This window comes from Oncorhynchus tshawytscha, linkage group LG02, assembly GCF_018296145.1.
Source record: "Oncorhynchus tshawytscha isolate Ot180627B linkage group LG02, Otsh_v2.0, whole genome shotgun sequence".
In the NCBI taxonomy this organism is placed as follows: domain Eukaryota; kingdom Metazoa; phylum Chordata; class Actinopteri; order Salmoniformes; family Salmonidae; genus Oncorhynchus; species Oncorhynchus tshawytscha.
Window position 1 is genome coordinate 66,355,767 of NC_056430.1, and position 27,969 is coordinate 66,383,735.

Below are 27,969 nucleotides of genomic sequence, written 5' to 3' on the forward strand. Positions count from 1 at the left end.
CATACATTAAACCCCTGATTCACACTGTCAGTTGATTTAATATTATGATGGTGGAGTGGGGAACTAAAACTTGTATTATTTGCATGATTCAATACTCTGTCCTACAGAGAATTACATAGGGTTGGATTGAAAACAAAACAGTACAAAATAATAAACCAAGCAGTAACCCACGTGGATGTCAGAACAGAGGAGACTCCGCCGTGCGCTTGACGTCATACACCGCATTCGAAGCCCACCCGAGGTACTTGTACGATGAAATGGTTAATTAGCTAGCAATTTACCTTACCTTGATTGTCTTTTTATAATTGCCCATTCTGAAACCCACGTTTATGTAGTTAAATTGGGCTGTTGAGTTTACATGAAAGGGGAAAAATTATATGCTAATTGATGCTGGAATAAAGTGAGTTTTCTAGCCAGCAATTGACGTTAGCTAACTATCGAACAGTCAATCTATTAGAAACTGGAAGACTTCATTTAGAAAGTAAAAAAAAAAAAAGTTAATTCATTTTGTTGTTAAATGTAGCTAGCCTATTGTTGTATTCCATGTTGTCAGTTTAATTATTTGTGAAGGAGGACTTGCCTCGACAAAATGTGTGGCAGCAAGGTGATATCGATAGTGCAAGCTTTCTCTGTCTTAACGGCAGGGATTTTGTAGAAGGATGCTGTGAAGAAACATTTATTTTGCAAAAGTGTCAGACGTTTGTGCTTGACATGGACCCGAAATAGGTGCCGGTACTGTTTATATTTTGGTGCAGGAGCTCTACCATACTATTGAACAGGAGCTCAGGAACTCAAGCGTATAAAATTTGACGTGCAGCTACTCTGCTCTGGCGATCTCCTGCCCATGTCAAGCACGGCTTATTAGCTAACATGACAACATTTCTGTGTTCATGCTTTTCTCTGCAGGACTACAGTAACGTCTTGAGGGAGACCTGTAACAGTGGATCATGCTCCAGACAGTGAGTAACCCCCCGGGCTTGTGCATCAGTGCCAAAACCATTCCAGAGAGAAAGCCGATATATTCCTGCCCTGGCGCCACAGACCCTGTTCCAGAGAGGAAGCTGATGTATTCAGGCAATGGTATACTGGACCCTGCTCCAGAGCGTAGGTACAGGCAGGCCTATTTTTCCAGGTATAGGTGGAAATGGAGGAAGAAGTCCAAAAAAAACCCACAGCCGTTGCCGCCAGCCTCACCTCTGCCACCATATGAGGAAGAAAACTGGGAGGAGGAGATGGGAATCATAGAGACATATGGATTTGCTCCATATGGTAAGGAGGGGGAGAGATACAGTGGGGTCTGGAATTATTGGATCTCTTGATTAAAAATGAGGCACAAATACAGTTTAAAATACAAATACTGAGCTATATTGTATGAAAATTGTTATTTTATACTAATACAATTGCTCAAAGAAGGGAGAAAAAAAGATGGGGTCAAAATGATTGGAGCTGCTGTTTTCAATACTCCATCACCCTCCCCTTTGAGAATAAGGAAACTGAACATTTTTCTAAAATGTTTTATGAGATTGGAGAACACATTGGGAGGGAACTTAGACCATTCCTCTATACAGAATCTTTCCAGATATTTGAAATCCTTTGTCTGCGCCTATGGACTTCCCTCTTCGATTCACACCACAACCTCAATGAGGTTCAAGTCCAGAGACTGAAATAGCCATTGCAAAATGATTATTTTTTTGTGGTCAATTAACCATTTCTTTGTGGATTTTTATGTGTGCTTGAGGTTATGGTCTAGCTGGAAGATCCACGTGCGGGCAAGTTTCAGCCTTCTGGCAGAGGCAACCAGGTTTTTGGCTGAAATGTCATGATACTTGGTACAAGATCCCCAGGACCAGTGAAAGCAAAATAGTCCCATAACAATCGAAGATCAACCACCGTTACTTTACAGTAGGGATGAGGTATTTTTTGCATATGCATTCTTTCGATGGCCAAACCGGTCGATCCCGATCTACTGGTCGATCTCCAAGAAATTCCTAATCGGTCGGCTTGCGTTCCTGTTTTTTATTATTTATTTGTTTCACGCTGTTTGTGGTAGTTGCTCTTGATTAAGGTGCCCTGCGCGCCGGGAAGTCGACGTGTTCCCATTTTGAAACGTTTCATGTGTCTGAAGGTACAAACTCCGCGTACCCAACGAGCCCAATCAAGTGCACATATAGGCCTACAGCTGGCCAATCAGATAACTCTGATCACCGTGCAGCTTCCATGAGTCCACAGAGAAGCCTGAGCATCATTTCTTTCTGATGAGAAAGAAAATGCTTCTGTCTGGAAAGGTTCTCTTCTGCACAACCAATCCGGTAAATGGGGAGGAGGATTTAAAATGCGGTGCTGCCTTGTAAATGTCCAAAAGCAGATGTCACATCCTTTATTTGTAGCACTGGTGCACCTAACTTCAAAAAGAAAGGAGAACCAGACAAAATGTATGCCCATCAGATGTATTTTTTATTTTTTACTGCATATGACTGTCCTATCATTCTAAAATGTCATCAGTTGTTACCTTGATGTAGAACGCATCACTAGACATTATAAGACATCACAATAAAAACAACTTTTAATATTTGTATTCAAAAGTGCAACAGCAAACCTATTTACATAGGTAATTTGTTTTGGGCAAACAAATATAACATACAAAACAGAATTTGTTGTATTCAAAGGTGCAGTAGCAAACGTATGTATGTATGTATGTATGTATGTATGTATGTATGTATGTATGTATGTATGTATGTGTGTGTGTGTGTGTGTTTTAAAACATTACCTGCATTGTATTTAAAAGTGCACATTAAAATGTAATCTCTAGCTCTGCCTGGTGATCGGCTTTCTGTCACATAACGCTGCCCGGTACTAGACGTGCCTATGATGTTGCTGCAGCTCTTTCCTCGTACTACAAAGTGTATCGATAAGCTTTGCTATTATTAGTGGCTTGTCTTTTTAATATCGAGTAATATTTTAACGTTCTCTAACAACATGAATTGGTGGATGAGGCAGAAATATTGAAGTGAGATTCGAGTTTCGCCATAGGCTGGAAGACTGTAATATGCAGGCACCATCAGTCCAGTAAAATAAAAAAAGGCAAATTATTTCAATTTATACTGACTATACTGGCTGTGCATAACAAGTAATACAACAAATGATCTAATATTACCAGTGTGATCATAAACCTCAAGTTTTGAAATATAATATAATTGTCTGAGAAGAACAACATTGTAATGCCATTTGCAGGGCAATTCAAGCATAGCCAATATGCTGTGATAATGTATCAGGCTATAGCCTATTGCACAAATTTCATAGGCTAATGTAGCATTTGTTTGTGTTTTTTATGTCATGTTTAAACAATTATCTGAACGGTAGATCTCGGCCTGCATTTTGACTCAAAGTGATCTCGGCTCTGAAAAGGTTGGTAACCACTGGTCTAGGACAAATTAGATTCAAATATTGGACTCTGTTAATGTATGTAACTTACTGCCATTACTCCCAGGTCAATAACAATGTATCCATATTACTAGACAATCGGTAGTACAAGGAAGGAACCATTATTTATTTCAGACCTAATATCATATCAAGTCTTGTCTTGTTCTCTTGGTTTGTATAGAAATGTTGACACAATGTTTTGGCAGCACTAACAGTTCAATTTTATTTGTTTCTATACAATTTCTCTAACTAAGGACTTTTTCATGGAGGGTGGTGTTCAGTTGTACGAAACTGGATAACACATTTAGCTGAAACAGAAGTGCTAGAGGACTTCTTCAGTAAGAACATTTTTTGGTTTTCCATTTTGCTATATCGTGCCCTACTGAAGATTTTCAATGCGCTGCTCATAACAAAACATTAGATATAAATATTATAGAACAGACATACAGTTGAAGTCGGAAGTTTACATACGCTTAGGTTGGGGTCATTAAAACTTGTTTTTCAACCACTCCACAAATGTCTTGTTAAACTATAGTTTTGGTATGTTGGTTAGGACATCTACTTTGTGCATGACACAATTCATTTTTACAATAATTGTTTACATTCAGATTATTTCACTTATAATTCACTGTATCATAATTCCAGTGGGTCAGAAGTTTACGTACACCAAGTTGACTGTCCTTAAACAGCTTGGAAAATTCCAGAAAATAATGTCATGGCATTAGAAGCTACTGAAGCTTCTGACATCATTTGAGTCAATTGGAGGTGTACCTGTAGATGTATTTCAAGGCCTACCTTCAAACTCGGTGCCTCTTTGCTTGACATCATGAGAAAATCAAAAGAAATGTGTAGACCTCCACAAGTCTGGTTCATCCTTGGGAGCAATTTCCAAACGCCTGAATGTACCACGTTCATCTGTACAAACAATAGTACGCAAGTATAAACACCATGGGACCACGCAGCTGTCCTACTGCTCAGGAAGGAGACGCATTCTGTCTCCTAGAGATGAACGTACTTGGGTGCGAAAAGTGCAAATCAATCCCAGACCAACAGCAAAGGACCTTGTGAAGATGCTGGAAACAGGTACAAAATTATCTATATCCACAGTAAAAGAAGTCCTATATCGACATAACCTGAAAGGCCGCTCAGCAAGGAAGAAGCCACTGCTCCAAAACCGCCATTAAAACATGAAAAAAAGCCAAACTATGGTTTGCAATTGCACATGGGGGCAAAGATCGTACTTTTTGGAAAAATGTCCTCTGGTCTGATGAAACAAAAATAGAACTGTTTTGCCATAATGACCATCGTTATGTTTGGAGGAAAAAGGGGAGGCTTGCAAGCTGAAGAACACCATCCCAACCGTGAAGCACGGAGGTGGCAGCATCATGTTGTAGGGGTGCTTTGCTACAGGAGGGACTGGTGCACTTCACAAAATAGATGGCATCATGAGGTAGGAAAATTTGTGGATATATTGGAGCAACATCTCAAGACATTAGTCAGGCAGTTAAAACTTGGTTGCAAATGCATCTTCCAAATGGACAATGACCCCAAGCATACTTCCAAATTTGTGGCAAAATGGCCTAAGGACACCAAAGTCAAGGTATTGGAGGTGCCATCAAAGCCCTGACCTCAATCCTATATAAAATGTGTGGGCAGAACTGAAAAAACATGTGCGAGCAAGGGGGCCTACAAACCTGACTCTGTCAGGAGGAATGGGCCAAAATTCATCCGACTTATTGTGGGAAGCTTGTGGAAGGCTACCCAAAACGTTTGACCCAAGTTAAACAATTAAAGGCAATGCTACCAAATACTAATTAAGTGGTATGTAAACTTCTGACCCACTGGGAATGTGATGAAAGAAATAAAAGCTGAAATAAATAATTCTCTCTACTATTATTCTGACATTTCACATTCTTAAAATAAAGTGGTGATCCTAACTGACCTAAGACAGGGAATTTTTACTAGAATTAAATGTACTTCTCTGCCATGCTGAATAGGGAATAATGTCTGCTCTATTACAAAACATTTATCTGCAACATTCAGAGTGTTGCTCCTCTAGAACATGACCCAGGACTCTGTTCAGTAGGGAGAAAATGTTTTGAGCTGAATGAAACTGGGAGGGAATACCTCCAATGAGAACACAGATTTCTGTTGTGTTTCAATATGTTTTGCTACAGTTTGCCCAACTGAACACGAGCCAGAATTGCCATGAACCTTCTGTTCCTCTCTTCAGGCCCAGAGGATGTGGATAGAGTGGCCCTACAGGGGTTGACCCTGAACCAGGCCCCCTGCCCTCCCCACCCCCAGACAGCAACCGACTACAGCCCTGCCACCCACCACCAAGCCCCCATCAAATGGGTCCGCCACATCATCCGCAGCGTGGAGGAGCAGTTTGTCGACGCAGAGGTTTGAGGTCCGGTGTGTCCCGATACGCTTTTATTAGTTTACTCTTTAATTGTGAGCTCTTAGGAATGATTTTAGTTGGTTTCTCAGGTGTTTCAGTTCTGCTTGTTCCTTGGCTGGTTATTAATGAATTAGGATGACGAATTTGTAGCCTAGTTGACAGTTGGGTCACGTGTTAACACTTCATGATTTTTGTGAATAATTTTAATAGGTGTGTAGTCTAACTCTTAACTTAAAGAGAAATCATAGTTTTTATCTTTTTTTAAATACTTTTGTTTTAAAAGCAAATAACTGATATAGGCCCATGTGTTCAACTGTCACACTCCCTTTAAAATCAAATGTGTTAAAATAGAGAAGGCCCAGTGCAAGAATAAGATGGGGTTATCAGGTTTATTTCACTGATATGTTTGGATTTATTCTCAAATGGATTCACCTGATTGGACTGATTCTGAGCCCATGGAGAGCAAGAGGTCAGGTCACCATGACTACAGCAACTCTAAGACACAACCCACTGGGCACAGATGTCAATTCAACATCTATTCCACATTGGTTCAATGTAATTTCATTGAAATGGTGTGGAAACAACGTTGCTTCAAACAGTGTGTGCCCAGTGAGAATGAAATTCAGCTTTTAAATTCCAGGATCTCTTTAACAGGAATAAACCATGCTTTTTAACAACAACCCTTCTACACTGACGCTTCATTCCCACAGTTTTTGTTGTAGTAGTAGTTCAGAAGAGAAAACGGTAGCATTAGTTGCCCACCTGGTGGCAGTGTTGGTTAAATATTACATTCACCTCCTTTGTGCTGAATTCTTTCCACGCAGCTCTGGGTTTATATAGTGAGTTCATTCAGTTCACAGGCCCCGTTCAAATACTCAAAAAATGCATCCTTCCTTCCTACCTTTTCTTGAAAGTAATTACAGATCTGAATTTGTGAAAACAAGAGGGAGCGAACCTTGCTCTGGGCCCGGTTTCCCTAAAACATCTTAAGGTTAAGTTCATCGTTAGAACCTTCGTAGGAGCATTGTTAAATCTCTGAGCTGGTCACCAAAACTCTTGTTATTAACGTTGCACTTGAAAACGCTCGTGATCTTAACGCCTGCCTCAGACCACTCATAAAACAGTTAAATGTGTCGTTAGTGTTCTGTTCGGACGGTACAGACCGAAGTTACTGAAGTCGGTAGAGCCGATCAGCTGAGTCCCAATATGCTTGTGGGGGTCGTAGAGCAAAACGAAGAACAACCATCGTGTTCGTGAGAGTCATCATTCCACAGAGGGGTCATAGTAGTTTGGAGGCCAAACCGTTCAGACGCTACAGACAGGATTTTCGGGGTGTCCCCATGGCCTGACACACGGCTCTAGCTCTGCCACTTTTCACTGCAGATGCATAAGTGCAACATCGGCGGATGTAGTGGATTGAGACGCATCCAATGCACATATCCCTAGTTTAAACTGGGGATGTTTTTATTATGATAATTAGACTAACGTGCGCAATGATGTGACAAATCTGTGATTTCATTTTTTTTGCCTATTTGGGTAAGTATTAGAATAAGCAGCCTCAATATTGCAGCCATAATTGGTAATATCTCTCTAGGAGCTGATCCGTTGTCAATATTGTGAAATAACATTACAATTAAGGTAGATTTTAATGGAGAAAGCTGATCCGAGAGCAGGGCTTCCTTTCTTTCGATCCGATCAGGAACGATACATGCGCCAACGACGCACTTAGACTGCTCTCTCTGTGTGTTGTTTTGTGAAATGCATGTTACATCTTCGGCCGTTGTAGGAACGACGCATCGTTAAAACACTTATAAGCCTAAATTCCATTGTGATCAGGGAAACCGGGTCTAGACCTATCCAATTTCGAATAAATCTGTCTTTACCTCAAGGAAGGAAGGAAGGATGCATTTCTAAAGTAGAAGTACAAGGCCCACATTCACTTGCCATTTAAAATTACTTTCCCTAGTATCATTCACAAAGGAAGTTGTTTTGATGAGCTAAGAATGAAATGATTTATTGTAACCAATCTGATTCATGTAATCTAACATGATTTAGTGGTGTGCTTTGTCCTCAGATATTAGGTGTTCGATCGAGATGATCAAATGCTTTGGTATTCTCTGCTCCGTGCCTGTAGATTAATTTTAAAACAAGGCTCCTCCGTCTTTTAAAGAGATAATTATTTAAGATTGGATCAATCACCATCAAAGCAGACCACTTGCAGTTTGATGTGCTTCTATAATCATCTGTGAGAATTTAAATGTTGCTCCAAGGGCACTGTCAGACAGTCAGTGTGATGTTGCACTGAAGGCCAGTTCGCACTGGTGATTGTCTTCATTCAAGAGAACAACATCCCCCTTGTCATGATTGTGAATGAGGATACTCAACATAGGCCATATCATCAACTGCTATATAAAGAGCATAACGTGTAAAAGGTTTTCAATCCCTTATGGGAACTTGGCTTTAAAGGAATTAAGCATGAAAATGACATTTCCCCCTGGTAGGCTCAATCCAGGTCTGTGCAAGCACCCCCATAGACTAGATCTGGTTTGCTTGTTGTGGGTTGTATTAACAGCAGTGAATGCATTGTTGAGACACATGTCTATTGTCAGATGTCAGTTCCAATCATGTGGAGAATGATTAATACCCCGCTGTCCCAGTAGATATCTACCACCACTTACATTTTGGAGGAGTTTCCAATGGTGGGTGGTTGATCAACCCTAGCCACAGATCTAGGATCTGTGGCTATTTTACTTGACCTTTATTACAGGAAAACACAAAACAGACCCCAGATCAGCTTCTAGTAACAACCTACTCATACTCTCCTGTATCTGGATCAGACTCGGGCAGCTCCATATTTCTACTCTGTGACTCCGCAGCCATTGATTTGTGATCTCCATCCAGTGTTCAGTCATTTAGTCCGGTAATTGGTTATAACCACAGATCTACGATTAGTTTACCCACCGCAAACCCAATCCATAACCATTAGGAGTGGAAAACTTAAAGCCCAAGATCAGTGACTAGGTAAGCGCAACATAACCAGCACCAGCTCCACATAATTTCCACTGTGTGACTCAGCAGCCACAGCCGTGTGATCTCCCTGGTGATTGATCTGGTATTAATAGCCACGTTTAGGCTCTAGCACAGAACAGGAAGAGGCTGTTGTTAGCTGCAACCAGAGCTGACCAGAACAGACCTACAGCAAACTGCTCCTTACTATACTCTTAGATACACTTAACACCTCTGACTACTGACATTTTGTTTAATCTCTTTTGTGTTCACACAGCAAAGACCTTGAAGTCGTCAACCACTCAGCCTTGTTAAAATACTCCAAACCTGGAGGTGGCAGTAGTGTTTTTTGGCAATGCATGTCAATGTCTGTTGCTTAGTTTATGGTCTAGATTCCAATGTTGGTTAGCTAGCTAGCTAGATAATGTTGTTGCTATGTTGTAGAAAGCCCTTGTTGATACTAGCCAGATGGACACAGCTAGATAACTACCTAGCAAGATGATGAAGAAACAACATAATTCACTCTCCATAATCCCATTTGAGTTGGCAAGAAAGGCATTTCACTGTGCATGTGACATTAACTTGAAACTACTGCCAGTGTGTGCCAGTCCATAGCAAAATGTTTACCAAGCTAACGTTAAAATATTTGCTAGCTAAGGACATTGTACTAACACTGGCAGCTGTTTCGATGAAACTAATCCATTGTGATTTAATTATGATGTCAGTGGTTAGCTAGCTTGGAGGAAGTATTTTGTGTTGTGTGCGTTGCATTGCATCCCTGCTAGCTACCATCCCATAGCCTACATTGCATATCAAGTGTGACTGGCTCATCTATTTAACCATGGATGTGTGGAGAAAATGCTGTATATTTTTTTATATATTTTTTTCCCCTTTTTGTTGTCACTCCTTTTGGCTTCCCCATGTGGGAGTGTGTGCTCTCTGATTGGCTCAAAGTTGTTGACCACTGATGAACTAATGCGATTTGTTACCGGGTCGGCATGCAGCAGGTACCATTTTTGTTCTAGAAGGAACGGATCCCACTGTGTAGCTATTGGCAGTGAGATTCTCGGTGTTTCATGCTTTACAGGAGCAGGCTAGTGTTGAGATGTGCTACGTGGATTTATGATACTAGAACATTATGTTGAGGTCCTGTAATTGTGTTAATTGCTCTTAGCAGGGGTCTCTTAACCAATCAAAGGGCTAGTCTTGGAAGAGTCTTGTTCAGTGGGGTCGAACTTCATTAGACCTTGTATAGGTTTTTCTTGTTTAGTTGCCACATGAGACTAGTATATTCACTAGATACCACTGTCCAAGGCTGTGTTTACGCAGGCAAACCAATTCTAATCTTTTTTTAATCAAAATTTGCATTTTTTTATAGAGCTGGTCTGATTGGTCAAAATACCAATTAGTGAAACAAATATAAGAATTGAGCTGCCTAAGAACCATGGTGATTTGGTTTTAATTCAATGTGACTTGACCTAGTGGGATGCCATCATCCAGTCCAGGGTTTGGGGTGACAGTGCACTGACTGACTCTAGTCTTCCATGTCTCCTTTGTCTGTGGAAATAGCTGGCAAAGGTCTCCATGCACATTGCTGACCGGATAGACGTTAGATGTTTCCTAACGTCCACGTGGGACAATGAAATGGTGCAATGCGAAAGGACAGACACTGGCCATGAGGGCTTCCAAGTGGGCCAGCCCCGTTAATTTACAAACCCCTTTGATTTTTCAGGTTTCAAAGCTAATTGCTGTAGTCATTGCGTAAGTAATGTTTGTTATTAAATTGTGTTTTTTAAATATATATATATTTTGATTAATTACAAGGCCACCACCAACATCTGGTGAACATGGTCATGTTTTGCTGAGTCACTTCCATTTAAATTCTTCTGTGTTTTTGAGGGATGCCACACTGAAACAACAGTAAAGTTCAAAATGGGGTAAGATGTATGGAGTTAGATATAGCCTTGATTTGAGCAATTCTCTTACAATCAACTTTAGAAGTGTTCTTTTTTTTCAAGGTTTGTCATTCACATCGCAACGTGTCTGCCTTACCCTGCTAATGCTGTTCTCGAAATGCGTACAAAACCAATCCCCTGTTTGTTTTCACCTCAGTCCCCCAGCCTGCAGTACCACCCCAGGCCCAGAAGGGGCCAGTGTAGCTGTGTCAGTGGTGGTGGTGCCCTCTGGCCTGTTGGGATGCAGGGCTCATAGCTGGTAGCCTGGCTGACTGCTGTGTCTGTGCTGTGCACTGGCCTGTGACGCCTCCCTGTCTTTGTCTGTAGCCGTGTGGTGTCTGGGTTAAGGTGCTGCTAAAACAAAGCCCTTGAACAGTCGATCTCAGACAGATAGAGAGAGATGGTGTGAAAGAGGGAGGAGAGGATGATGATATAGGAAGCACCTATTACGTATTGGTACTTTTAGCCCAAGCAGCAGGACTGTGAATCTATGGGGATTGTATACTGATGAATGTCTGATGTTTCTGTCTGTTTTAGCAGAATTTTTATCACAAATGAGTCTGACTAGTATGAAGCTGATAATCCAGGGTGGATATTTAACAAATGTAGTGCAACCTATTGTTCCCATCCTATTGGACTTTTCCTAATGTGGCTATGGTATCTCTACAATATCTCCACTCCAGAGGAGGCTGGTGGGGGGAGCTATAGGAAAATGGGCTCATTGTAATGGCTGGAATGGAATGAATGGAATGGTATCAAATACCTCAACATATGGAAACCTCGTGTTTGACTCCATTCCAGCCATTACAATGAGCCTCTCCTCCTATAGCTCCTCCCACCAACCTCCTCTGCTCCACTCCTACCCTGTTATCTGCTGTGTTAGCTGTACAGCTCCCTCCTCCGAGTCTCATGGTCTTTAAACCTTTGATCGCAATGCAGAACCCTGCATCCTCATTCTGTGCATTACTCTGAGCAGTGATAAGCATGCTGGCCGGCCCCCCCGACTCCCACACGCTCTCTACATCACAACACCAGGAATGTGCCTTTTACATGAGTTACGCTAGTCTTTATCACAGGCACTGATAGACCCTTACCAAGGTTTCTCAGGCACTTTTTTTTATCCATTCAGTGGATAAAGAAACTTCTTCCGGTTCTCTTAACCCCCTAGCTCCCTCGTTTCTCCTCTTTCTTCTCTTGTTCAGGAGTTCGTTTGATCATCCACTGGCCTTGGGTTGGCCGGGGTCGTGTTCGTTAGGGCACGCAACAGAAAGTGTTCTAAAACATGAACGTGAGCATTTCTTATTGTTTGTCTGTTTACTTCCGTTTGGTGCCTCATGAACACGGCCCAGTTCTTGTGGTCAGTGGAAACAATGTGTGAGTAGCTAACTCCTGTACAGCTGCTTACAAATCTATTAGGCCAAACTTCTCCATAGAGATTTAAACAGCACACAACACTGGTATGTTACATGTCATAGCCCAGTGGGATGTCTGTGGCCACGAGTCTTTGTTAATCATCAGGTCAGCACTGGGCCACTGGCAGGCGGAGGCTCGGCTGTTTGCTGTTTCCTCAATCACTACTGATGGACTGAGTCAGTCGGGGCCCAGAGTATTTCCTGCTTAGGTCATGTGGTCTGACCTAAGCATTTGATATATTCCACTGTAATCAGGGCTAGGAATTTTACCTAGCCTGGTTATGTGACCTGTGCCCGTATTGATCGCTGATCTAAGATCAGTTTTGCCCCCTCTCATATCTGAAGTGATGGAGGAAACGGACACATACAGGGAGGTCACGAAGAAATCAAACCACACAACACTCAGATTTCTGGACGTTGTGTTTGGTGTTTAGGATTCTGTGTTCTCTATATATTGATGACTATTTTTCCACGTTACTTTTGATCAGCACTCCCACTCTGACACACTGACCAGGGAAAATGACTTGCTCTACATATAGTACAATAACGGATCAACTATGGAAGTAAAGTCACCTAGTCTATTGAACACCAGTGCTCCAGCATACGCATGAACCGTCCATTTAATGTATCTTCTATCTAGGCCTTGGGCAGGTGCCAGTAGTAGTGGCAGAGTGGCAAATTTTGGAAGCAAAGGTGACAGTTGGCACAAGGCAGGCAGAATGGTACCTCTGTACCGGTAGCATTGTGATTTGGAACACACTGACTGCACGAGCCTGGCATGCACGCAGGTGTGTGTCTGACACTGGGCTCTGTTTTCGGCTGTCATTAAGGCGGCGCTAGTGTCAAACACACGTTAGTTTGCAATTTAGTCATGTAAAAACGCACTACCTTTTTCCAGCCCTAACGCCAGGTTCAGCAATTTACCTGTGTTATATCAGCTCGCTTGCGCTCAGATGAGCAGGGTGGAAATATTTGAGGTGTCCTTTAAAAACATGATCCAAAGTGCTAATTTCAGGCAGTGCTGATAGGGATATTTAAGACCAACAAAAAGCTGGTTCTAGTGGTAACACAGTTGGTTATTGAGTTCCACAGTCAATGTGTCATAATGCCCATAAAACCTAGCTGTCAAACAAGGAAATGGTTCCAATCGTTTTTCCACCATTCATTTTTCCCGTAAGGGATTTTAGAAACACTTAAAATAAGGGCTGTGTTTCGTGTAGGCTTACCCTGGTGGGACGTTCTGTAAATCTCTCTCGGACAAGGTGACTTTTATCAAGATATTCAGCAAATTTTTATTACAACCAAACTTATTAGAATGATTCACCTTCCTGGTTTTATCGTGACAATGTCCTTGGCACGCTTGCAATGCAACTTCTGGAGATGTGTGAATGCGATCTGATCTGTAAGATGGTTCTGATTTTTGTTCATAAAACATAGGCCTATTTGGGAGCAGTTTAACGGTTAGTGGACATTCTCCCTTTCTCTTTATATTGGGTCCCCTGTGAAAAGTTTGGATGTGCGTAAAACCCTCCATAGTCTGCATTGTTTTAATATTATATGCCCACGGGGAGAAATAATGGTGCCTGTAAGTGTGACACAGCCTATATTGAAAACAAGTTTTTGCTTAGTTTTGTTTAGAATTATTTGTTCTCTTTTAATGCTTCATCAATTTAATCCTGATTATTGACCATGTTTAGCATGCCCATGCTCAGCCGTAATGCAATTTACGCTCGACCTAGCCTTTATATCAGTGTGAATGCTATTGAGGCTATGCAATTACATAGAACAATGTGGACTGCAAATGGTTTCAGGTGAACGTATTTAGCAAAGATAGGTCTACATTTTGTTATCTGGTTTCTGTAAGCCGTTTAAAAAGCTATAACAGAGTAACATTGGATTTGGAGTTGATTCCAAGTCTATACATAAGTCCATAAATACACAACTTGAAGCAACCACATATTTGGCCATGGAACACATTCAGATTGACCAGTGAGGGGCCAAGCCTGGACACACCCACAACTTGTTTATTCATCAAAACCCACCTTTTTTGAGCCATGCCACCCAAGTTCACCGATTTAATTGTGATAGTGAGAATAGCAACAAACAAAACAATTCTGACACACAACCTATAGTGCTACCGCCTGCGCTTAGATTTACTATTGCGATAGGTTTGTTAAAATAGAGCCGCGTGTGTGTGGCAGGTAGCCTAGCGGCTAAGAGCGTTGGGCCAGTAACCAAAAGGTTGCTGGTTCGAATACCTACGCCGGATAGGTGAAAAATCTGTCGCGTGCTGTTGAGCAAGGCACTTAACCCTAATTGCTCCTGTAAATCACTCTGGTAACGAGTGTCTGCTAAATGAACAAAATGTAAAGTGTGTGTATATCCAGGACGAGCAAGGCCGCTGGTGGTTGAGTGCTCGTAGGAGTTGGTGACCTCGTTCGCTCGATCTGCGACAAAGGAAAGGCAGGAGACGCAGGGAAGAGCTCAAATCACTGGTGTCTGTCCCAGTTTCTCTCTCCCTCTGGTACACTTACACACACTGGCTCTCTCTCTCTCTCACACACACACACTGGCTCTTTCTCTCTCTCTCACACACACATACACACACACTACCCCACCCCAGTCAGACACTTCAAGAGATTGGCAGATTTCCCTCCAGTACTGTACCACCTCTGAGAAGAATGGACCATCGCCCCACTGCCCAGCATGAAAGCTATACCCTGTGTTTATTTATGACTTCCATTTCATCTTGAAGCAGCCATTCAGCCCTCTAGAGTACCTTTGTACATAGCTGGTTGCCACACAATGACTGCATTGAGACATAAAACGCAGCCATGACAGACCTAAATTGGTTAGAGTCCTTGTGCGTAGCAGCGTGTAAATCTGAGTCGGGATCGCAGAGCATCTTCTTCCACTGAAATGTACTGTATTTGCCTTTCGCCAGGCAGGAGCTTTGGTGTGTGTATGTGTGTGTGTGTGTGTGTGTGAGAAAAGGACAAGCGTTATCGATGGAGGCCAGAAGTGAGGCTGGTTGGAGGGAAGGATGTTCACTGACTGGGAAGGGATGAAGTTACAGTATATGTAGCTCTTTCTCTGTGTATGTTTTTCTCTGTCTCCTCTCCCTGTCTGCCTGACCAACTGACCCCCACCCCTCCCTCCATCTTTCTCTCTCTACTATATCATCAGGTCCTGGCACCACCAGTGAAACTCCCACACTCCTCTCCTTTTGGCCTCCTTTACTGGGACGTTTTATCTACACACACACAGTGTGTATGTGCTGGTGGCAGTGTACATGAGTTAGTGTTCAGTCTGACACTACTACACACCATCTGCTTGTAAGGATATCGGAGGAACATTCTAGCCCTTTCTCTCCCGCTTACATAACTGCTTCTATCTTAATTCTGAGCTATCGAGTCACTAGCGCGATTAAGCATGGGATACTTGGGTATTCGGAAACACACCGGATGCTATTCTCTCCCGATGCCCTTTGAGACCCCACGTATCAATTATAGACCTGGGTTCAAATACTATTCAAAATAATTTAAAATACTTTATTTCTGCTCATTTGAGCTTGCCTGGTTTAATGGACCAGTAGATTCTTCCCAGAACACTCCAGGCTAGAACAAATGCTTAAAGTATTTGAAAGATTTTTAATAGTATTTTAACCCAGGTCTCATGTGTTGCTATGAGGAATGTGGTCAGTGTGAATGTTTAATGTAGGTTCACCTGAGAGGTTTGGCCTTCACACCTCCTCATCAGCCGAGAGGTCAGCGGGGCCACTGGTAACTGATCTCCGTGGGCATTGGCTACGGCTATCTCACCGACTCGTGCTCTGGCTCTCCTTTTCTGACACTAACATACACTCTCGCTCTCTTCTGAATCTCTCTCTCGATATAGATACAGTGCCTTTCGGAAAGTATTCAGACCCCTTGACTTTTTCAAAATGTTCTTACATTTCAGCCTTATTCTTAAATGTATTAAATAAAACAATATCCTCAGCAATCTACACACAATACCCCATAATGACAAACACAAAAACAGGTTTTTAGAAATGTTTGCAAATTTATTAAAAACAGAAACCTTATTTACATAAGTATTCAGACCCTTTGCTATGAGACTCAAAATCGAGCTCAGGTGCATCCTGTTTCCATTGATCATCCTTGAGCTGTTTCTAAAACTTGATTGGAGTCCTCCTGTGGTAAATTCAATTGATCGGACATGATTTGGAAAGGCACATTCCTGTCTATATAAGGTCCCACAGTCGACAGTGCATGTCAGAGCAAAACCCAAGCCGTGAGGTCGAAGGAATTGTACGTAGAGCTCCGAGACAGGATTGTATCTGGGGGAGGGTACCATATCTGGGGGGAGGGTACCAAAACATTTCTTCAGTACTGAAGGTCCCCTAGAACACAGGCTGTAATCGCTGCCAAAGGTCCTTCAACAAAGTACTGAGTAAAGGGTCTGAGTACTTATGTAAATGTGATATTTTTTGCTTTAACATTATGGGGTATTGTGTGTAGATTGATGAGGGGGGAAAAAACAATTGAATCAATTTTAGAATAAGGCTGTAACCTTATATAATGTGGAAAAAGTAAAGTGGTCTGAATACTTTCCGGAGGCACTGTATGTGGCTGGACAGACCAGGCCAGGGGGGGGACCTCTTTCCTTTACTGTTTCCAGGAAGCAGGAAACGCAGTCTTGAATTTCCCCTTCCTTCCACCTCCTTCCCTCCCGCTTCCAGCCAGGTGGAGAAAATAGACAAGTGTCTCGCCATTTAAAAAAATAAAAAGAATAATAATAATTAAAGAATAATGTTCCACAAACAGTGCCTTTGGTTTATCTCTTACTTCAAAGAGAGGTTCCTACTACAGTATGTCTCACGATTCACTTATCCTGGCTCGTCATCTTTTTTCCCCCTGCTTTGACGGAATACCCGAACCAATCCAATGCAGCGAGAAGATTGTCTGTCATCGTGACTTAAGTTCTCTCTTACATCATGCCCTGCTATACATCATTAAGAGCTCGGCCACTATAAATCTTCACTCAACGTTGAACTAGAAGAACGCGAATGCCAAGAAGGAGATCCCATCATCCAGATTGGTTTCAATGGAGGGAATCAGGAAAAATCTAGCCTGGTACCAGATCTGTTTGTGCTCTTGCGTGACTCATAGGAGTTGACAAGACTGTGCAGCAGATCTGGGACCAATTTAACCAGGATTTGGATTTGAAAGCTCCCGCTTTGTTTGAGCAGCGCACAATTGGCCCAGCATCGTCCAGGTTTGGCCGGGGTAGGCCGTCGTTGTAAATAAGAATGTGTTCTTAACTGACTTAGGTATATAAGATTGTTTTAAATGTTTTTATTTAACATTTATTGGCTGGGTTCGTTTTGGATTCTCGGAGTAAGGGGAAGGAAGAAGCTGTGCAGGCACTTTCTGGAACTAACCGTCAATCACCTGACATCAGATTGCCCATCAGAAGAACATCTACACTTTGATGACCACATCTCTCTTCGACATGTGACCACTTCTGTCAGCACGGTCTGACTAAAAACCTGGATGTTCTTACCCCAGGAAACTGGGACTACTTTGAAAAAGGAGGATAAAGAGCATTCAATGTCTGCATAATTAGTGGCTTATGCTTTAACTGGGACAAAACTATGCAATTATGCCCATACCATCACTTCCGTATCTGACATTTCCCAAATGTATTTTGTTATTGATTGTTCTTGTTGTCATGTGACCAGGCCCTTCAGCATGTATCCCCCCCCAAACAATGAACATTTACCTTTTTTGAGGTAGCCTACTAACCTCCTGTTGGCAGTACTCACTACAAACCACTGTTTTTGGTATTTCAGGAAGGCTTACTTCTTCGGGAGGTCCGGAACAATAGGGTTTGGCTTGCTTAGCTTTGTTGTCGGTTGCATCTCTTATTTAGTTAGCTTAAGTGTGTGTGTGTGTGTGTTGTAGCGCTTGTTGAGTTTGTCTGTGTGTGTGTGTGAGAGAGAGAGAGAGAGAGAGCGAGAGGGGAACTCCAGTCCTCTCCTCCCCCTCTATCTGATGACTCAGAGAAATGTGCTTGGCTCCCGGCAGGCCGGCCTGCCAAAGCACTGGGCCTGATGAAAACGCACTGAAATTGACAGGAGAATTCCTTGGTAGAATCTTCTAGGATTATAGGGCCTAAAGCTTTCTCAGAGGCCCAGATCTGATAAGTAAGAGCATAAAACTAAGAGCATAAATGTGTACTGAAGCCTCAAAGCCTCCTAATGGGTTTACTTTGCAGCTTTGGTACGGCATGTGAGTCTCCACGTTTTGTGTACTTTGGATGTGAGCCAGTTGGGTGACTTTAAATCCAATGCAGTTGCACTTACGTTAAGGATACAGAAGGGGATTGGTTGTCTTGTACGGAATATATTTTTTTCCTACATGGTCAAACAAGGCTACACTGGACTACAATGCCAATGTGGCATAGTCCACTTTGGGGTCGTGTTCAGTTGAGCACGCCGTAGCAAAACTATTTGCAGTTGACTCTTTGTCTCTTTCTCTCTCCCCGCCCCCAGGATTCTACTGAATTGCTCTAAGAAGCCAGCACCATTATTTCTTAGAATACACTCAAGCTGTTCTTTGTTTTTCATAAGACATTTAGACAGAACCACCAAATGTAGATATCTCGTAACTCAACCGACTGCTTCCACATAGATGGTCTAAATGGGAAGATAACAGTTGAGTTTCTTGGCTGTGGGGTTTAATGTATTGGCTGTAGTAGTAGTTGGCTAACTACCTTAAGATGGCTTTGTTGAGATCCGTCAAGCCTATTATGCTGGCCAAAATATGTTCTTGTGGAAATGCATTCTCTTTTGTTTTCTGTTCCAAGGTATCCCTCGTATCACATCCATCCCATGGTTATAAACAATAGGGCCACAGTGTGTGTGTTGATACTATCTACAGTGCATTCAAAATATACAAAATAATCAAAAAAGGAAATGATATTTTCATAAGTATTCAGACACTTTACTCAGTACTTTGTTGAAGCACCTTTTGGCAGTGATTACAGCCTCAAGTTTTCTTGGGTATGACGCTACAAGCTTGGCACACCTGTATTTGGGGAGTTTCTCCCATTCTTCTCTGCAGATCCTCTCAAGCTCTGTCAGGTTGGATGGGGACTGTTGCTGCAAAGCTATTCTCAGGTCTTTCCAGAGATATTTGATCGGGTTCAAGTCCGGGCTCTAGATGGGCCACTCATGGACATTCAGAGACTTGTCCTGAAGCCACTCCTGCGTTATCTTGGCTGTGTGCTTAGGGTCGTTGTCCTGTTGGAAGGTGAACCTTCGTTCCAGTCTGAGGTCCTGAGCACTCTGGAGCAGGTTTTCATCAAGGATCTCTCTATAATTGGCTCCGTTCAGCTATGCCTTGATCCTGACTAGTCTCCCAGTCCCTGCCGCTGAAAGACATCCCCACAGCATGATGCTGCCACCACCATGCTTCACCGTAGGGATGGTGCCAGGTTTCCTCCAAACGTGACGCTTGGCAATCAGGCCAAAGAGTTCAATCTTTGTTTTATCAAACCAGATAATCTTGTTTCTCATGGTCTGAGAGTCCTTTAGGTGCCTTTTGGCAAACTCCAAGCAGGCTGTATTGTGACTTTTTTTACTGGGGAGTGGCTTCTGTCTCGACACTCTACCGTAAAGGCTTGATTTGGTGGTGCTGCAGAGATGGTTGCCCTTCTGGAAGGTTCTCTCATCTCCACTGACAGAGCTCCAGAGTTCCGCTGAGTGACCATCGAGTTCTTGGTCACCTCTCTGACCAAGGCCCTTCTTCCTGGATTTCTCAGTTTGACTGGGCAGCCAGCTCTAGGAAGAGTCTTCCATTTAAGAATGATGGAGGCCACTGTGTTCTTGGGGACCTTCAATGCTGCAGTAATGTTTTGTCTTCGAGCTCTACGGACAATTCCTTCAACCTCGTGGCTTGGTTTTTGTTCTGACATGCACTGTCAACTGTGGGGCCTTTTTATATAGACAAGTGTGTGCCTTTCCAAATCATGTCCAATCAATTGAATTTACCACAGGTGGACTCCAATCAAGTTGTAGAAACATCTCAAGGATGATCAATGAAAACCGGATGCACCTGAGCTCAATTTCGAGTCTCATAGTAAAGGCTCTGAATACTTATGTAAATAAGGTATTCTGTTTTTATTTTGAAAACATTTGCAAATATTTCTTAACCTGTTTTCGCTTTGTCATTATGGGGTCTTGTGTGTATATTGAAAACATGCTTTATTTAATCAATTGTAAAATAAGGCTAACAAAAATGTGGAAGAAGTCAAGGGGTCTAATTACTTTCTGAATGCACTGTATGTATGGCCTGCATAACAGTGATCAATCTGGACAACTATACTGAGGAAAGAACAACATCAAGCCAAGACAGTCCTAGTCGAGTGTGTTTTTGTGTGTGTACGTCTGGCAGAGTGCTTATGTTTGGGCGGGTAGATGCGGCAGGTAGCCTAGACGTTAGAGCGTTGGGCCAACAAGGCACTTAACCCTAATTGCTCCAGATCCGCTGACCCTGTAAGACAACACATTTAACTGCATGTATCCGGTATATGTAAAAAAAATAATGAAATGTTCCAAGGGAAAAGGTCCATGGACTTTGATGTCCGTGATGGACTGACTTGGTTCATGTACTCCCTAATGCCAACCATGCCCTCCTGTATATTCCACATCTGTATGTCAGTTACTCTGTGTGTGTGATGTTTTGTATGTCTCTCTTTGTGTATGTGCGTGCAGCACTGCAGGAATGGAGGTGTTTAATATGGCGGCCACACTGCTGCTGGAACTCTCTGTGAGGGAGAGGGAGAGAGCAACAGCTCGTTTGTAGTCTGCGACTGAGCCTCGCATCAAACGGCAGTTCTTCAGTCGTTTTCAGCCCGTTCCCTCACACACACACACACACACACGCTCACCCCAATCCCTCCTCTCACACTTTGCATCCCACCTAGTTTTGATCCCCTTCATAGTTCATACTAGAGATGACAGAGTCACCGATAACCAACATCAAACACTCCCAGATGGCGGCCGTTTTGTTTGCTCCCCCATATCACCTTTCGGTCTCACTCCCAAACCTCGTTCGGCACTGGGACAGAGACTCTGACTCACGTATTTGTTACATATATGTTTATATTGACTACTAAGTCCATGCGTCTTATGTATATGTCGATCTTTCAGGACTTATATCTATCTAATTAGTCATTCAACTAGACATCTGTATTTACACGGGCCTAGTTTAGACGTCTACTTACTCACACCAACTGTCATTGGATGTAGCTAACTGCACGTTGAGGTCCATAAGGACTATGATGTTAGTAGAATAGTCAGAGATGCTGATGAGAGGCATGTCTCTTATGGAGGTGAGGAATTATATGTTCATATGGCTTCGCTCCCTGACACTAGTCCTGTATGGTGGGTTCGGGCTGGGTAGAGTACACGGCCTCTCTCTCTTCTCCTGGAGGCCTATGTGACAGGTTTCCATTCCGCCCTTGCATGTGGTGGTGTGTGTGTGTGTGTGTGTGTGTGTGTGTGTGTGTAGTCTGGGTCGTGAGGGTTGAGGGTGAGTCATCCTCTGAGCTCTCCCCTCATTATTCCCCCTCACGTCCCCCCCACACACACACCGCACCGTGCCCCAGACACCTTCAAACAACGCTTACCAAACAAACACGCACAGCACAGTGTTACATGTCAATCATTCTATCCCTTTCACATGTATACAGAGAGAGACAGAGCAGTTATCCATCTCCAGCTGAGTGGCAGGAAGACACCTGAGTCTGCTGAAAATGGTAATGCAACTGCTAATGCAACAAACCTTTCATTCCAAACTTCCATGCAAAGCTAACATTGGCATGAATGCATGATTTGCGTCAAAGTCAGGATGTTGGCCCATAGGCCTTTATGTACAGTACGTTTAATATTATCTCATTGGTTAGTAGCTGGTACAATAAGACGTGCAGGCTTTTTACCTGTAGGCAGGTAGAACGGGTCGGGTGATATCTGCAAGCATGAATCATTTCTCCCAGATACAAACCTCCCAGATTCCCTGGGGTTTCATTACCCCTTGAGCCTCGCTGAGGTTTTCAAAACCAAATGTGTTGAATAAGTCCGATTTGACTGGGAATTGGATTCGCACACTGAGAGGATCCAACTCATTGAGCTCCCACAGGCAACTTGGTTCTTGTAGTACTGCATCGATTCCTTTCCTTATCTCCTTTTCTTGTCTCCTTTCCTTGTCTAATTTATTTTGCGACTCTAGTAACTGTCCTTTCACTGCCTACTCTTGGCCTACTTTTTTTATTGTTTTGTATTTATTTTGGTACTTTTTTTATCTTTTCCTCCCCAATTTTGTGGTATCCAATTGGTAGTTAGTCTTGTCTCATCGCTGCAACTTCCGTATGGACTCGGGAGAGGCGAAGGTCGAGAGCCATGCGTCCTCTGAAACACAACCCTGCCAAGCCACACTGCTTCTTGACAAACTGATTGCTTAACCCGGAAGCCAGCCGCACCAATGTGTCGGAGGAAACACCGTACACCTGGCGACTGTGTCAGCTTGCATGCGCCCGGCCCGCCACAGGACTCTAGAGCGCGATGGGACATGGAGTTCATGGCCTGTCAAACCCTCCCCTAACCCGGACGACGCTGGGCCAATTGTGCTCCGCCTCATGGGTCTCCCGGTCATGGCTGGCTGCGACACAGCCCAGGATCGAACCCAGATCTGCGATGCAGTGCCTTAGACCTCTGCGCCACTCAGAAGGCCCCTCTAGGCCTACTTCTAATCATCACAAGAAGGAGCCCTTAGTGGTCCTGGGTCAAGTTGACTAATAAACTTGCTATCCTGTGGAATTCCACTCTCCTTAGGTATGTTTTGCACTTTATTTAGATGGAACAAGGGGAAGAGACAGTGAGAAGGGAGGACATGGGGATTGAACCCGGGTCTCCAGTGGGAAACAACATATGTGGTTAGAGCCATGAGCGTTACTGCAAGACAACAGGCTCTGCACCTGTCTTTATAGTTGATACCTATCAACCGTAGAGACGCGTATTGCAATGAGTGGCGCCTGTGTACTACAACTCGACACACACTTGTTCTGCTGAACATCATCGTACGTGTCAGTGTTACCAGATGACGTCAATCCTTCTCCAGTATATTGCTATAAACAAACAATATGCTCTGTGTCCCAGATGGCACTCTATTCCCTATGTACACTACTTTAAGCCAGAGCCCTTTTGGGGTGCACCCTATAAATTCCAGAAGACTGATTTGTCCAGCAACGTCCCAGAACCGCTCAGCTGCCCGTCACCATGGGATTGTCCAATGTGGATGGAGCTGGAGCGTGGGCATGCCCGGTAACCAATAGGAACCCGTTGAGGGCAGCATGCGTGGGACGAGGGTCTAGTTAGTTGGTTAGCAAGGAAGGATTTGGAAGTACCTTCCAACTGGGAGAAATTAAACTGTCAAGACTGCAGTTTGATTGGGTAATGGATCTGGTATGTTTCTCCTCTTTGATCTAGTGCTGATCTAGGATCAGGTCCTCCCTGCCCATACAATCTTACTCAATATGTTCTGAAAGGGGAAACTGATCCTAGATCAGAAGATTCAGCTGCATTGGGTAATGGATCTGGTATGTTTCTCCTCTCTCTAATGCCAGGATGCCATAACAGACGTTTCTCTGATGTGGTTCAGGACTCCAGGGCAGGGTTGGCTCCGTGGTGGTTTTTTAGAAATAACTGTCAAGATGGTGAGGGCGGAGGGGAGACAGTTACCCAGAGACAACCGGATTGGCTAGGCTTGGTCTCACCGCAGCCATAGCAGTCTGGTGAGCTGGTTTTGCCTGGAGATAGAGGGAGGAGGGGTGGTTTAAGAGTTCTTGGCTAGAGTTGATCTGGTGTTACTGAGTGTTTGAATGGTTCTTTTTGTTCCGTTTCTACCATGACTCACTCTCTTCTAACTGCTGCCCTGAGGGGAGAGGGTACTGATGTGGTCAAATCATTAGGAGACTGCATGTTCTCCTGCTACGGTAGGCATTGGCCTACTTTCTGACCAATCAATAGCCTAACTCAGTCCCTAGGATGATGAAGTGAGAGTAGATTTCACCAAACAGCTTTCCCCTTCAGTTCTGTCAGTACTGCCTGGACACTGTCGATTGACTTATCTCAGCTTGAGTTGTAGTCGATATGCACATACTGTAGCTAATCACATGGTACTCTGCAATTCTCAGAGTATTTTCTCAAACACCATTGCCTAATGTAGGTCCAGAATGATACTTATTCAGAACACCACATGGCACTTATCTACGGATGTTGTCTGCCTGATCTTATCCGTAAGCAGAAATGAAATGTATTCCACTGTCATCGGACAAGCTAATGAATAGTCAATTAACCAAATGCCCTCTCCACCTGCCGGCGTCTCCCCTCCCTCATCAGACCACCAGCGGCCATGTTGTTTCCACTGGTGGGTCGTATATTTAGTCCCGTCGAGGACCTTCGAGTGCTCTCCTCGTGTCTCCTGAGGGAGAAAGCCACAGGTGTTTTCTTAGCCTCTCCTCGAGTCTCACCTCACTCCTCTGTCAGCTTATTTAGCCCTCCCATACCTCTCTCTCTCTCTCTCTCTCTGGTCTCTCTCTCATTGTCATTGGAGTGCGATACCTCCTCCTTGAGGCCTCGGTCCTCGGGGCACTCGAAGCCCTCCACGTGTCCTTCCAGCTCCGGCAGCATTTCAAAACCATCTGACCCCGGTGTGCTAACTGGGCTATTTTGAGAAGCAGGGATGGCAAAACCGTCTGTCTGCTCTCCGCATGCAATGCAGTGGCCATCTGAAAAAACAGGACTGTTGGGTGGTGTGTGTGTGCATATGATTGGAGAGGAGATGGGTGTTTGGAGATTGCGACCCAGTTAAGTCTTGGGGTGAAGCTGTGTGTTTCGTTGAGTAATGGGGACTAGTGTTGGAAATGGAGATCTACTGTTGCAAAACAGTGATGTCCACAATGATGTCCCTTTCACAGTTGTCTGGGCAATGGAGCAATAGCCTATGTCTTGTCACTTTCATCATCATTGACATTAAATATGACACAATGCCCGAATCCCTCAATTGTAGCTGGGCAGTGAAACCGGTCCTTTCCTTTTCGTCATGATCATAACTAATAACTATCTTTTTAAACGTATAGCCTACTTAAGATGTAGTTGAGGGTGTATCACTTTAAATAGCACCATGACAAGTCCTAGATCATCACCACGATAACTTCCCTTCTCAGCTTATTTAGGGCAGAGCAGTCGGCACGAAACTCATAAGAGCTAACCACATGCGTTACCTTTTTCCTGTCTGATTTACAGTCTGCTTTCCTACCAGGTAGACAGAAATCCCCTGAAGTGGAGTACACACTGAGCATGCGTCCCAAATGGCACTCCAAACCCTACATAGTGCACTACTTTTAGCCAGAGCCCTATGGGACCCTGGTCACAAGTAGTGCACTTTATAGGGAATGGGGTGCCATTTGGGACTTAACCTGAGGCCTCCTCTCTCTAATTTTCCTGATCAACTGGTTCAGCAGTGGAACATGCCAGCTATTAACAGAACATAACAGAATCTCATGTAATATTTATGTGGGATTTGAAAATATTATGTTTACTTTGAGGAGGCCTAGATTGATAGTAGGCTGCGGTTTTGTGTGAATAATGTAATAATGACTGGTAGGTTTTCTTATCCTTAATTGGGTTTAGATTACTTTAAAAAAAAATCTATTTTCATATATTGTATATCTAACATCTTCATTTAATCACAATGCAGAACATTTCAAACGTGTGTATTTGAGGTTTAAAAAGGCTTCTGAAGTTTAATTTCCACTTTGAAATGTTTATTTTTCCTTATGAAAAATCGATCAACCCCCACAAAAATGTAAATGTAATTATAATCCACATAATAATTCACATTTTCCTTTTTCTCCAGGATTATTTTCCTGCTGTAGCAAACTGCCGACCCCTCCCACACTCTACACCCTCAGTTTGAGAGACTTCCCTCTGGCTGGCGCTTCAGAATGCCCATAGCCAGGAAGAACGTGTTCAAACATCCCTTTGTTCCTTGTGCCTATGGACTACTAAATGCAAAGTAAATTGTATCTGTATATGCACTTCTCTATCCAGTGAGTGAGTCAACATATCAATGTCCATTATGTTTTTAGTGTATGAAATGTGATAGACTGACTGGTTTAAATGTGTATGATGTGAAAATGTATGTGATCCTTTTAATGGAAGGTGATGCCAAAGAACAACAACATCCATCCTGGACGAACAAAGTGTTATTCTAAATTTAAGATCCTACATCTGTAGGCCAATCTACATTCTACAGTGCGTATCTAACCAAAACATCTGTAGGCCAATCTACATTCTACAGTGCGTATCTAACCAAAACATCTGTAGGCCAATCTACATTCTACAGTGCGTATCTAACCAAAACATCTGTAGGCCAATCTACATTCTACAGTGCGTATCTAACCAAAACATCTGTAGGCCAATCTACATTCTACAGTGCGTATCTAACCAAAACATCTGTAGGCCAATCTACATTCTACAGTGCGTATCTAACCAAAACATCTGTAGGGCAATCTACATTCTACAGTGCGTATCTAACCAAAACATCTGTAGGCCAATCTACATTCTACAGTGCGTATCTAACCAAAACATCTGTAGGCCAATCTACATTCTACAGTGCGTATCTAACCAAAACATCTGTAGGCCAATCTACATTCTACAGTGCGTATCTAACCAAAACATCTGTAGGCCAATCTACATTCTACAGTGCGTATCTAACCAAAACATCTGTAGGCCAATCTACATTTTACAGTGCGTATCTAACCAACACATCTGTAGGCCAATCTACATTTTACAGTGCGTATCTAACCAACACATCTGTAGGCCAATCTACATTCTACAGTGCGTATCTAACCAAAACATCTGTAGGCCAATCTACATTCTACAGTGCATATCTAGACAAAACGTAGCATTGAGTTGAAGCTGGATACACATCATATGACCATTGAATGATTGCTGTGAATCACTTCAACCCTCCGAACACACACAAACACACACACACGCTAATGTGTCTGGGACGTCACACACTGGTCTGAACATGCAGTAGAATAGATAGCTAGTGTAGTACCTCTGAGAATAGGATCTGTAATGTGTCCCCTGTCAGTTGCGCATGTGGAGCTGCCAGCATTGTTCGCTGGACGCTGACAGCTGTGTGTACTTATCGAGAATAAACACAGCTCACAGATCTTGGACACATTTGCATGGGAAGAAGAGGAGAGGAGAAGGCAGACGGGAGTGACTCAAGCCTGTTGTCCACCTACAACACTCTGCTCCATTGACATTAACATGTATCTCAAAGGGGGGGTTTAGAATATATGTTGGTTTTAGCCTCCCGATTATCTGCTTTATCTTTCAGCTCTCTGGGGGCTGGCTTGTTCTGTGTCTGGCAGTAGTGCTAGGGGAAGTACAGATGAGGAGTGTCTGCATAGTTGACAATCCTGGGCTGGTCCCACTGGCCTGTGTGAGTGAGTGGGCCTTCTGATGCAGCTCCAGGGTGGGGCTCGAGGACTGTCTGAATGGTCCTCCAGGGTGGGGCTCGAGGACTGTCTGAATGGTCCTCCAGGGTGGGGCTCGTGGACTGTCTGAATGGTCCTCCAGGGTGGGGCTCGTGGACTGTCTGAATGGTCCTCCAGGGTGGGGCTCGTGTAC

The 27,969-nt window shown here is 43.3% G+C and overlaps 1 long non-coding RNA gene across 2 annotated transcripts; it reads left to right on the top strand.

Moving 5' to 3' along the window:
* The first annotated feature begins 188 nt into the window (after window positions 1-188).
* On the top strand, window positions 189-27,834 carry LOC121840785. Of its 2 annotated transcripts, none has more exons than XR_006079922.1 (4): window positions 189-241; window positions 907-1,269; window positions 5,654-5,838; window positions 26,180-27,834. It is a non-coding gene; the product is annotated as an uncharacterized LOC121840785 (long non-coding RNA). The 2 variants fall into 2 exon arrangements; XR_006079921.1 differs by having other exon boundaries at window positions 5,654-5,833; window positions 26,180-27,833.
* The last annotated feature ends 135 nt before the right edge of the window (window positions 27,835-27,969 follow it).